Raw genomic sequence first — 14581 nt, 5'->3', positions numbered from 1 at the left:
ACGAAAAATAGATTTTTTGTAAAATAATGTGTTTTTTTGTCTTCCGTTATATTATTTTGTAGCCAAAATGTGTTATAATATAACAAATTTTTCTAAAAAATGTAATGATTCACCATTCATCTTCGTTATATTGAAATTCAACACATGTTATATTGCCTTACTTGAAAACGATGTAAATAAGAATCCTATTTTACAGTACGCCAATTGCTAAGTTCACTTATTTTTTATAATAATAAATTATATAAATTCATTAACCGGCGCGTTGTGCAGGCAATTTCGATACATACCCGTGTAGATGAATCAGCTGCAATTTCAATCGTACAAAATTGTCTAATATATTTATTTTTATCACACAATTTTAAAATATTTATATCATAAAGAACAGATTTTTATTTACTAAATTAAAATCGACATATGAAGAAGTGAATAATTTTTAGCGGTTAATAGCACCCTCATTATGGTTTTACACGTGTGATAATTCATTACAGCTTTGCATAAAATGACACTACTATATGAAGATGAGTAAAATTGTTTACTTATTAATTTTTTGTGAAATCAAAATATTATTTTACTTCACATTCAAAATATTCACAGGTTTTTCTACCAACCAAATTTTTATTTAAGTATTATCTCTGAACTTTGATAGTTTCTTAGTCTCTATTCATATAATTTAATAGCCTAAGCGTCTTTAAGGTGTCGACTTTTATGCTGTCAAAAGCTAAACAACCACTTTAGTTTATATGAAAACTTTTAAATGACTCTTTCGGATGAGTACCTTTACTATGACATATTGTAAAAGTTTATATTACATATCGCTATACTATCTAGTATTAAATATAAATATTTAATCTGGGATAATTTAATACATACCATGGTGTATAATAATGTATACAGCTCGGTATAATATTTAGACATTTCCTAAAGTGACAGAATGAAAATATATGAATGACCTAATTATTATTTGGCTATTTTTTGTTTCGGATGAACAGACGACCTACATTTCGAAAACAAATTTAAAACTATTTGCTAAATAGAAAGAAGAAATTATCCAATTTTTGATTGACAGACATCAATCGTAAAACGATTATTAATTTTATTTTATTAAATTTTATATTTAACACAGTAATATTATACTGTGTATAAAATGTTATTTCCTAACAATATTATAGCAAAAAACATAAAGTTAAGAATAATAATATGTTATAATATATTAAGACAAAATCAAAAATAAATCACTATTGCGGTAGTAAAAATAATTTTTAGCTCTTTATACCAAAAAGGTATTTTAAATAAAACTGTTAAAAGTAAAATTTTATAATAAACATCGCGCTTCGGGGAGTTAATTAATAGATTTCTCTTTTTTAACTCAAATCAGTCGTTTGTAAAATTATAATAAAAGTTACTTTAATATTCGTAAAAGTATTATAAATAAAAATAAAAGTAACTAAACCACATTAATACGAGGTGCATATTTTATCGTTGCATATTATACTTTATTCAGTGGGCTATAGAGTCTATAGACAGTATTATTTGTTTTTCTTTGTGGTACTTTGTGCCAAGTATTTTGCCATACATCAAACCAAATCCTGGTAGATGATTGGAGGAGGAATTTTAATCAGTAGGTATGAGGTTTATTACTGCTCACGCGGGTCTTATTCCATTCCAAAACTTTATATTTTAAAATAATTTTGACTCATTTCTTAACATATCATTCCTAACTTTATGTTTATTTATGAAAAACGCATAAATATACTAAAAACAGAATCTCTAATTTAAGCGCGTTATTAAATAACGCGCAAAAAAAATGATATAGATTATAGGCTTTATATTTAGACTATACAAAGTATATTATAATTAATTTATGTTTGAAATAATATATTACTTATTTTATTTGACGAAATTGTTAGATCTTGGCAGTTTTTATGCTTGAAATGTATGTTTATAAAATAGGTTAGATTATTATCTTCGTGGAAAATGTAAAGTATATGGAACTATGGAAAAGGTTTAGTAGACTGACAGTTTAAACTCTTAGACAATTTGTCACGTCGCGAGGAATTTATTACAAAACTGTCCCTAATTGAGGAAGCGATTTAATAAAATCAATCAATAGTTTTTCTAACCTCATCTTGTTTACTAATTATACGTATGACAGACTTTAAATGTCGCTTCATTTTATGTAAAAAGTTTGAAAATAACAATATGATTAACTTGTAACCTTATCATATATATTTTGCACTGACGTGTTCGTGAAAATGTAATAAATTACTTGCAATAGAAACCTGATATTAAACAATCATTCATTTATCGCTTTGATAAAAATGCTGTATTTTCATTTTATACAAATATTGTGTTTGAAAAGCGATTATGAATAACGCCGTCTACTTTTACTAAGGTGAATTTTAAATTATTTTAAGTGCTCTTGAAAAAAATATAATTTCTCTTTGATATCCGATAAATTGTTGTACGCTGCTATCATAGCTCACTGATTCCCATTTAAATGTACAAATTGATCAACCCTCAGAAATCGTCAACTGGATTTTAAAATATATTATAAATTTAAAACATTTGGTTGAACCTCGAAGAAAACTGAACCACTGAATTATATGGTATGCCTTTGCCTTATGAGTAACCTAAAGTTGCTGCTGACCGCAATATTACAATCTCTGTAATACTGCAACAAAACGCAATGCGTCAGGACTGCGATGCGACAGTAAATAATTTTCATATACTCGTATTTATATTTGCCTACCAAATTGAATATTAATAATATGTGTAACGTCATAGAAGCATTGCACACATAGAAGTCACTTAAGAAGTAAATTAAATTTTTTATTTTTAAGTTCAAATACTAGTGTTTTAATTGTTTAATATACACTGTTAATATGAAACCGTTATGGAACCATTCTTATATTAAACCCTTGGGTATTCGTAATAAGTTTTTCTTTAAAATTTTCATAAATATAAGGTTTCTATACTTATAATTCACATATTAAAATGAATTAATCAAGTACTGCGGAAGAGAGCAATATACCCCCTTTCATCATAACCATCTCAAAAACCACCACCGTATTACGACATCCCATTTGACGATTTTATAAGTTTATTTGATTAAACTACATTCAATTCAAACTTGTAAAACGTACAAGTAAGTTAGTGTAAAGTAGGTATAACGAATATTTTAATCAATAAATAATATAATATTACAAACACGTATATATATGATGTATTATAGGAAAAGGGTATATCAGTGTTAACTTACAGCCATTTCCATACTGTCATTTCCATTACCACGCGATTCCAACACGAATTCGACATTAATAAACACCATTCCGCGTTGTGAATCTTAATTATATTATAAGAGTACAATATTCTCGATCGAATGTTTATTGCTTTATGTTAGAACTCGTAAACGCCATAAAACACTTGCACGTAAATTAAGAAAAATACGCTTAACATTTTCAAAATATCCGGGTTATAATATCGAGTTCTAAAACATTGTCACAGCGAGTGTGCGTGCATAAAATATATATTATATAGTATTAGGAAATGTTGAAAAGTGTATCAAGCCTATAAATTCCATAGAACACTGTTAGAATTTGTAGGTACATTGATTCAAATGTAATCGTTCGATAATTTTACAAGAATACAGTGGCCACCAAAAGTAAAATGGTCATTCTTAAAATATATTTCATGTCCAGCAGTATTTAAAGAATTTATCTATGTATACAATGTTGACCTGGGATCTAATGGGCCCAGGAAACAAATTGTTTAAAAAACCTCTCAAAATACCCCGATACATTTTTTTGTATTTTTTCCACAGCATTTATTGTAGTAAAAAATATTAATATAGTACACTAATTAAGCAAAATATTTTTAGAATTAAATTGTACAATTTATATTAATAACTATGATACTAAAATAATGTAATTGAATTGACAATTTCCAATTATTCAAAATAATACCTATCATAATAAAAGCACCTGTACGATTTTTGCACATTTATAAATTTGGTTTACTATTTTTTAATTTTTTGATAATGAATTAAATTAAATTTTTATTTGATTTTAAGATTTTGGCTTTACTCTCTTTAAATAGACCATTGACATGTACGTATAAATTTAAGCTAAATACGGACACTAAAAACTCCCTAAATTCCTAAGGACCCTCCAAAAAAGTTAATTGGTGATCCCTAGTTTATTATTTCAATTGATAATAAAATACTATTATATTACAGTTTATTAGAATTTCTAAAAATTAAGAAAATAATATGATGTAATTACACACTTATTAATATTATCCATATCCCATATAGTTGAAAATAATGATACGTATAATGAAAAAATAAAACAACATATAAATTGAATAAAACACTTACCAAAATATAATGTGAAACTAATAACAATTTTAAATGTTAAACTGGACAAATGAAAACTGAAAACATTGTATTATTACAACTTAAGTTATTTATTATTATCACTGAAATTATTTTTAAACATTTTTCAATATTTAGCTCAAAAATAATATGCATCTCAAAATTGTACTATTGTATCAAAAAAATCCTTATTAATCGTTAGTTTTATGTATTCTTTAAAAATGGTAAGTTGTAGTAAATTCAAATTATTTTCAAGTATGAAATAAATAGTTATGATTCGATATAATTTTAGAGTTCAACGAAACCTAGATTAACAAAGGCCTTAAAGTAAACAATAATAAATATTTAGCATCTATTTCAATTGGATTAAATCTGAATTTGTAATACACAATCGCAATTAGAATTATTTTTTTTACAAAGATTTAGTTACATGCTGTAACCTGTAAGTAGTAATCAAATATATACATACACTTGGAAGTTAAAATAATTTAAATATGTTTAAAAAAAATGATTTGACTAATATTCATTCTAAACTGATTCAAATATTATAATATTTTGATAAGCACAATAATTTATTTGGTATTCGAATTAATTGAACGAAATATGATTTAAAGTATTACTACAATAAAAATAAAAATGTTTCAGATATAGGTCCCAATAATTAAGCTAGTAGTCACTAATCCTAATAATATATTTTTCAATAATTATAAATGTTATTTTTTATATAAAAATTAAAAGTTCAATAAAATATTTAATTATTTAAAACAAAATGTATTTTTATTACTTCTAAATTCTAATAAAAATATAAACAAACAATAATTTACTCTAAATTAACTAAACATGTATAAAAATAGTTAAATTACTTTTTAAATATATATATATATATTATTTTTAAATTTTCTTATAAAATATTAAAAAATTACAATATATTTATAAAATATTTTTTTTTTAATTAGCAGTTTTATTATTTAAATTTTTTAATAAAGAATCATATTACATTTTGTGCAATTTATGTACATTCAAAAATATTATACTTATGTAAATTATAATATTAATAAATTTTCAATTTATACAATATTATAGATATATAAGTGGATATAACTAATTTAAGAATTTAAGAATCACATATTTAATTTAATCAAAATCTATAATATTATTATTTATTATTCGACATAATTAAAATTCACTTTTAATATAGTGTGTTTATTTTGTTGTATTTATTATTTTAATTTATCATTAATAAGGACGCTCCTTACAGTGGTTATTGAAATGTTTAGTTTCATCATTTAGTGTACAAACCTGTAAGCCTCTTTTATATTGGCCCTGAGCCAGCCGAAAATCCCGCTGAAAATTAAATCAAGAAATGCCAACTAATGAAGACGTGTATGTGATACATAATTTTACTAAGGGAGCTGTATGATAATTAAACGAGAACGTAGATAAACATAAAGGACCCAGACTTGTAAACCGAAAGCTATTTAATTGAAACACACTTGTGAAAATGATATTAACAAAAAGCCGGATAGTCCACTAATTTGAGTGGACTATTCGCCAACGTATCATTTAAACTGATCTATTATAGTTATATTTTGTACACTAATTAAGTTTTAAAGCAATGGCGCTTCGCTTGTATACTTATGATAAAAGAAAATATCCACTACAGCAGAGGTTTGCTTTCTGTCATTATAGAAATATGTATTCATTATTTAAATGGTATACTCATATCTCTACGAATTCATATACAGTTAGTAGTATATAATATCAATAATAAATAGAAAAATTTTAAATGTAAATTGTTGAATATACATATATATATATTATATATTATATATAATTTTATATATACATTCTATTGAAAAACATTTCATACTGAGCATCAAAAAAAATAGATACATTATTTTTTTGTCAATTTATTTTTTCAAATAACTGAGTAAAATAATACTTTAAAGTATAACATTATTTTAATATGGAAAACATTCTCGTAATGTTCATTAAAATAAACCATAAAATATTTCTAAATCATGTACCATAGCTAGTATTTGTATATCCTCGTGCTTCTCTGTCAAAGATAACAAAGTATAAACGAATACTCCATAATTTTATATAGACGATGACTTATTATTTATCATATACTCAAAAATTTTCGATTCGAGTATAAAGTTTGATAGATCGATTATAAGTTTTATGCATAAAAAATATTTTAAAATAGGAAAAAAAAATAACAAAAGAAAACCACAACTCATACCACAGAATTGACGTATTATTCAATATTAGTTATTTTGAAAACTTAAACAGTTACTAGTCACACAAACATAAGTATTATATAATTTAAGATAAATAAGACATTTCGAGTAGCATTAAATTGTATAACATTAATTATTGTATATCATCAACTAAATTAATATCAATTAATAACATATTAAAAGTAATTATAAAAATAATAAATAAAATCCATTATGCTAATGTAGTAGGTATATCGTATATAACATATAAATAAGGTTCCATTTGTATATTCATTTTAAATATATTATAACAATGTCATTAGATTTTTTAACTTAACACCGAATAATATTTACTTCAAATTTATACTCGAATCTCATTAAATTTTCAAGAGCTCATTTCAATGTCGATATATTTCTGTATACTGTTTTACCATTATTTCGTAAATATATTTTTGTAACGTGAGCCACATACACTGATATCAATCATGAAAAAACATAACGTTAGAATAATTATAACAAATATAAATACTTTATTATAAAATACAATTCTCGCGTTTATGGTAAGGTTGAAGTCGAGTAAAAACGATTATTTTGAATAAATACTGATATATTACTATGAAGTTTGACAATTATTTTTAAGCAACTTGGTTTAAATCGTTACACTTTTTTGGAGAGCTTGCAGTATTCAATAAACGCCTTTAAAATAAATATATCTGACTTTAAATTGGCCAATGCAAATCGCTTTATTTTACAGTGAATATCTAATTTACGCATCCATAATTTTAAATGTATATAAAGATTGATTAACTTCTGTTATATAATATTTTGTATTATTAAAATGTATGCGAGATCATACTATATTATAATGAAAAATAAGTATAAATAAATATAAGACACAACCCAATGCAACAAAAGGTATATACTATACATATTACACCAGAGGTTCCCAAATTGTGGGTCATGATTATAATATTTTTATAGGTCACTTAAAATATACTATTATCATTGATCATCATGTGCGATGATTATACGTATCAACAATGAAACGGAAAAAAGGTCATTATTATTTTGTGAACCACTAAAATTTAAACTTTATCCAAACTGGGCCGTACCGTGAACAGTTTAGGAACCTCTGAATTAGATTAATCTTTAATAATTTCCTATTATATGACAAACACCATCACAAATTCACAAATTCGTCAGTTTTTATCAAATATCTAATGACAGCCAACAAGTGCTTTAAACGAAAACTAATAAAAATCACCTAAATTATCGAATTGAATTAATTGATAAATAATATTAATCAATACGATGAAAAAAAAATTGTTAAGTAAAATTATCATAACTTACACCTAAAACTGTTATTCGAGATAAAAATATATAAATTGTAAATACAATACGTATTTAAATGAAAATAAAATTATTATTATCTATTGTATATCTATACTATATATATATATATATTCGTCCTTTCAAGTGTTTTACAGCAAATATAAAATTATTACAACGTTCTTAAAAAAAATGTGTGCATAAAAGTAAATACCGCAGTGCAGTGGAAAATATAGTCGTCGACATGACCAACACACGTGTGTGTACTTAACTTACCTATACAAATATAACAACACAAATGAGTAGGTATGTAAGATAGTGTGTAATAGAATAAGATATAGAGATTGAGAGAGCAGAAAACGTATGCTTCACCCCTTCGGAAAGCCATAAGGGAAAGTAGAAATTTGTGTTGGTGAAAGGTGTCAAAACCGCGGAACCCTTAGATTACGTGTCGTGAGAGGTGGCATGCTAATTTAAAAGAAACCACACCCTCTTGGTAAATATGTGTAACTATAAGTACAAATGGTATCTCTATATGTAAAATAAAAATTACAACTTTAATAGTATAATTTAATCGTCTAAATAAAATAACGAAATGTTATTTAGTTTTCAGAAATTTTATCCTAAATTTTTTAACAAACTCTGATACTTAATACTTAATGAATCATCTGATTGATAACTCAAGTATACTGACGAGTTAAAATATACAATTATTTATGGAATTATAATATTATTCCGAGATATTGTGTATCACACCGCAAAAATATGTCAACAATATATACCTTCTTTATTTATGTTTGTATTAATTATGAAGTCAAAATAAATAAACATAAAAATATATTATAATTAAATTATGGTGAAAAAATGAAAATATTATTATAGTTAAAAGAATCCCATATTATATTAACTATATTTTCATTAATCTATTCGATAATCTTTTGACTTTGAAACCGGTTACAATAGCAAATTAATTTTTTTTTTTTTTTTAATTGAAGCAAACTAACAAATATGCATTTTAACTTTGATTCATATCTAAATTTGTTTGAATATCTATTTCTCATATTATTAATTAAAGCGATAAAAAAAATAGTAAAAATAATACTTAACAAATCGATAATTTTAATTCAAACAGTTTTTATATGTTCTCCAGTCATTACAGGCTGCGACTGTGTTTGCTTACAAATAAAAATTATATTAGTATCTATGTATTAAAAATATAATAAATTCTTGATCAGAATCAACGAAAAATTTAAATAAATATGTAACTTAAAAAGTAACATAACAAATACTTATTTTACTTTTTTTTTATATTATATATTACAGTTTTAATTGCAATACAAATAAATTTAAAAAATATTTGAATATTTTTATTAAGTTTTATATCTTGAGAAACAATGATACAGGACTATAACATTGAACATGAGTTAAAACTTCGATGTGATCGATTAAAATATGAATTAAATGTGTTTATTATATATACTAATAAAACAAAATAAATATATTTTAATATAAATTTAATACGAACCAAATTCATCTATTTTTGAAAAAATATGAATGACTTAATACAGTTATTCTATCTTTCAATAATGTATTCAAATGTGTTAAAGTTGAGAAAATCGTAATAAATTAATAAAAAAAGTTTTAGAATTTAAAACTCAGTAAAAATATAACTTATACAGAAATATATAGATAAATGTTTCAATAAATTGAAAAATATTCTCGTAATATACAAAAATAAATAAACATAAATACTAATGAACAAACACAAGAATTAATTATTATAATAAGTTCAAAAAATATAAAATAGTATGATTGAATATGAACTAAATTTCAATCAATAACTACAAACCGTTTATTGTAAATAAAATGTACTAATTTAGAAATAACATAGTAACTACAATAACACAGTTTTAAAATGAAGATGAACCATGATTTGCAATTTTAAATATCTATAAAAACATTTGTTATAAAGATTTCAGGGATATTTTTAATATAACTATGTAATTGAAGTCTGATCAATATCATTTTAAATTATAAAATCTTAAACCAGTTAAAACCCAAAATAATTCATTAATAATATTTTAATCAATCGTGACAACTTCAAGTTTTACTGTAATTGTAAGTTTAAAGTTAAAGCGCATAAAAATATTTTTAAAAAAAATTGAATATTGTTCTACGTAATTTTTATTTTTATATACTAAACAAAAAGTTATAAAAATATATTTATCGAATGGTACATTTGTAATTAAATGGTAATTTAAATTAAAGTTTAATAATATTGTAATTTCTATAAAAAATATCATATAAAAAAAATTGCAATACAGAATATTTCAAGATATGTACAAAAATTAAGCATAATGCGATTAAGTATAACATGAAATGTATAAAAAATAATAATTTTTTAAAAAATTTCTGTAATTCTGTAACGACATATCAAACAAATTGAACACACTAAATTTATCATTAAACCAATCTAATTTTAAAATTGTACGTATAGAATTATGTAAATTATAATTCAATATTATGTAACTTTGAAAAACTATTTGTAAACCAAATTTTTCAAACTATTTTAAAATATAAGTATACCTATAAATACATTTTTATCAGCAAAATATAATTTTGTTACTGTTCGATGTCAATGACATCGTTGACTTGATGAACTGATGGTACTTTCACCGGCCGCCTGAGCAATACGATGCAACGCACAGGACCGATCATCCGTGGTATCGATGCATCGCCGCGGTTGTTGTCGTTCCGACGTCATTTAATTATTTTTTTATTCGTGTTGTACGCCGCGTACATAGTACATTAATATTATTATTCGCTGTTCGTATTTTTTACACAGTACACACGGTGTGTACTATACAATTATAATTATATAGTGCGTCAACGCTGTTCGGCAGATATTATATATTATTTAGTTCGATATTTTTATTAGCCGGTACGGTTATTATATTATTACACGCCGGAAGTAATTTACCGCGTTAGAACTTACCATATTATAATATAGTTCATGGTATGGCAATATGGTTAAACGATGATCCGGTTTTGATACGTTTCGGGTGTACTTTCCTGTCGCTGATCAGGTCAGACTTAATTCTATATTTGTTATGTATATGTTTATTATGTTATTAAATCACTAAATATGTATTAGTATTAAACATTAATATATTATATTACATTAGAGTGGGTCGACCCGGTAAGGACTATTTGTATTATTGTTATTATTATTATTATTATTTTATATGTATATGTGCTTACGGAATACAGTCCATTATTATTAAAATATTATATCGTGGTTGTTTTGTCGTGCCGTACCTGGTCTGCACGTATTATCTTCAGTTAGACAACGTATAAAACCGCCGTACACACGTGCGAATGTGCGCGTCTACAGTTACATTTTGTGAATTTGAGTTTTTTTCAAAAATAAAATGCATTTAATTGGATTTAAATTAATTACTTTTGATTTTCAATATTATTATATCCATTATTTCTATTATTTTTAATACCAAATTTCCATTAGTCCAAAATAATAACCATTAGGACTCTTAATGGCTAATAATTATTTATAACTAAATTATACGTTCAAGTATTTTAATCTAACGTGTAAACATATACGTGTAGTATGCACTCACTTATAATTTTATATTATATAAGCACATGCAAAAAAAATTACTCATACACATTTATATAACTTTTTATGTCCAAAATGAACGTATTATTTATTTATTTTAAATTAATGATTTGAATCATTACAAATATAAAAGCATACCACCAACGTGTTTTATATTTTATGATATTATTTTAATGTTTGATTAGAAACTATGTAGGTAAATGATATATTCTCGAAATGCTACAACGTCGAATATATAATATTTGAATATAAACGTTAAAAATTAAAATTAAATAAAATTAAAAATAATACCATTTCATAACATATGGTTATTGATTATAATTTATAATATTGTGATAATACATATATGTTTGTTTTTATTAAGCTCAATATAATAAAACTAATTAATTATGAACTAGATACTTGATTGCAATTGGTATTATTAAGAACTATTACACACCACGTTAGTTGTATTATAGTATTTAATACATAATATTGCTAAGACTTCCGCATCAATAGCTTTAGTCTATCTCTCTAATTACAATAATTATAATATATCTATCTATACTCTGTCATCCAATATGGCGTTCCTATCTGGCTAAATAGTATGCATTCTTCAAAAATAGATATTCAACTTAACTCTATTACTTATATTGTTGTCAGTATAATAAAAACTCTCCCAAACCAATATCTAATAGTGCTGTGTAACATAACGTACCTCATACTGATGGGCGATGGTCACTAAAACAGAATAAATCAAATATGTAAGAACAAACTCCCAATTCATAGCGAATCTGCACTAAAGATATTCTTTTGATTCATATTTTGAGACTTACGTCAAAGAATCCTAGTTGTATCACATCCAAGAAATTTATCAAAATCACTCCGATCAAATCAAAACTGAAGATCGAAATGCGGAGATCGTCATTCACTTTCAGTCAGCAATCGATCAAAGACATAGTATTTGGATTCATGCTAAACAACGAGAACTAAACAGAATCAATACTAGACTTAAGCAGGGAAATGCTATTCAAATGGGATACAAGGGATTCTTATTCTTGTAAATCCACCTCAAACGACAGAACACATCATAATATCCTGTCCAATCCCGGTTTTCAACGAATCAATAGAGAAACTTCACAAAATTTCATGTGCAACAATAATTTACGACCAATAAACTTTACCTATAGTACAGAAAAGTAATGTATTTTTATTAGTCAATATTATAATTATCATTTTATGTTTATTTTACTAATCGTTTAATCTGAGTATAATTTGATTTAGATTTAAATTATTTATTTATGACTATACTGCTTGTCTAAACTATACGACAATAATAATAATAATGATTAATTGTATTAACATTGTTTGAAAATATTTTATAGGTATCCCACGATTGTAACTGATATAAACTCATCTCATAAAATATTAGGATAATAAATTAAATTATAAATTATTAACTTACTCGTCTTAGCTTATTTTTGCATTTGTTCAATTAAGAACCCAATGAACAAATTATCAGTAGTCATCTAAAATAAAAAATAAACAAAGTATTATTGTGTATATACAGATTGTTTTTGAAAATTTAAAATTTAAATACCATAAACTAAATTGTATAAATTATTGTTCAAAAATTGTTAACATTTTGTCCTTTTTCATGTCAGTATTGATATAAATATTCGGTCAAATTTGTCCAGTATCTCAATTGTTTAATCCAAAAATAAATTTTAAATGTTCTATTGATTATTTTATCTAAAAAATTGTCATCGGCTTTATCAGGGGTGCCATGAGAAAAATTCAGTTCCAACAGGACACCCTAAGACGAAAAAGTTTGGGAACCACTGCTATAGACACATGATTGGTGCAGTATATTGTCATACTATTTTTCCTTCTATTTGTTATGTAACATTTATTAAAAAAATCTAATACAATTTCAAAAAGTATGATAAGTTTTCATTATGTAATACAAAGTATTTAATAGCTAAGAAAGCAATTTTTATTTTTATACCACATTGTAATTTCTTTCAAAATGTGTAAGTAATAGTGAATAATTATTTATAAAATAACTGTATCACAGTTTACTCAACAGTAACCATTGATTGTACATTTGTTCTATATTATAGACTATACTATAAATAAGTAATTATAAAAACGAAAATATAAATTACCAAGTAGTTTATTATAAGTTATGGTATAATATATTTCCTATTAAACGATTGTGATTTTAACAGTCTAAACATTTATTTTTAAAGGCCAATTAATTATTATACACATATGACATACTATTACTATTATGTAGTAACTATGGTAAGTCACTTTATAACTCGATTTGTTTTTGTAAGTTTACATCTACCACGATATAAGAAGGTTAATTAATTTCCCTGTAAAGGGCTTAAGCGTATTCTATAAGTTTTATAACTCAATTTTAATAACCTTTTAAGATTAAATCTGAATTTATCGATTTAATTGTTTAGTAGAAAACAATTTTTTTGCAAAGATAGTAACAAAGCAACAGTAAAACAATATAACATAGTTCAGTGCGTCCATTCGTTCAAAGTTTTCTTAAAAGAACGGTACGGGTAGCTCAGTTCAGCCCTGTAATATTTTCAAACGTTAGCGCCTTATGTATGTTTATAAGATAGTAAAATCGTTTTATTTTTAATTTAAGTTTTTGAACCTTAAATTAAGGATTAAAGAAAAATCCAAATATTACTTATATTAAAACTTATGCAAGTTTTTTTTCTTCTTAATTCAAAAAAATTTTTATTCAAAACATTTTTAATTTAAAATAAAACTAACACATTGGTACTTCAGCAGAATTTTTTTACTGATGTTAGTGACGAATTTAGAAACATACTAACTATACGAACTCTAGCGAACGAACTAAACCCTCTCAGTTTTAGTTTATTGTATAATATGTTAAATATTAAATATCATTCCGCAATATTAAAAACAATTATTGTCTTAATTGCTTATGAAGTTATAGATATGATATAGGTACTAACTACCGGACCCGTCCAAAGCTATATTATGACCCGTACTAAA

General features: G+C 24.4%; 1 protein-coding gene across 2 annotated transcripts in view; it reads right to left on the bottom strand.

Moving 5' to 3' along the window:
- The window catches only part of LOC113554135, a 133004-nt gene that overhangs the window by 104358 nt on the left and 14065 nt on the right, over positions 1-14581 (bottom strand). The window contains exon 2 of one of the 2 annotated variants that reach the window (XM_026957845.1): positions 13002-13065. The exons of the other annotated variant lie outside the window; for it this stretch is intronic. The gene's annotated coding sequence lies outside the window, so the exon portion shown is untranslated. The remainder of the gene's footprint in view (positions 1-13001; positions 13066-14581) is intronic. 2 annotated transcript variants of the gene reach the window in all.

Source organism: Rhopalosiphum maidis, chromosome 2 (genome assembly GCF_003676215.2).
Source record: "Rhopalosiphum maidis isolate BTI-1 chromosome 2, ASM367621v3, whole genome shotgun sequence".
Taxonomy (NCBI): domain Eukaryota; kingdom Metazoa; phylum Arthropoda; class Insecta; order Hemiptera; family Aphididae; genus Rhopalosiphum; species Rhopalosiphum maidis.
This window is presented reverse-complemented; position numbering and strand designations above follow the sequence as displayed.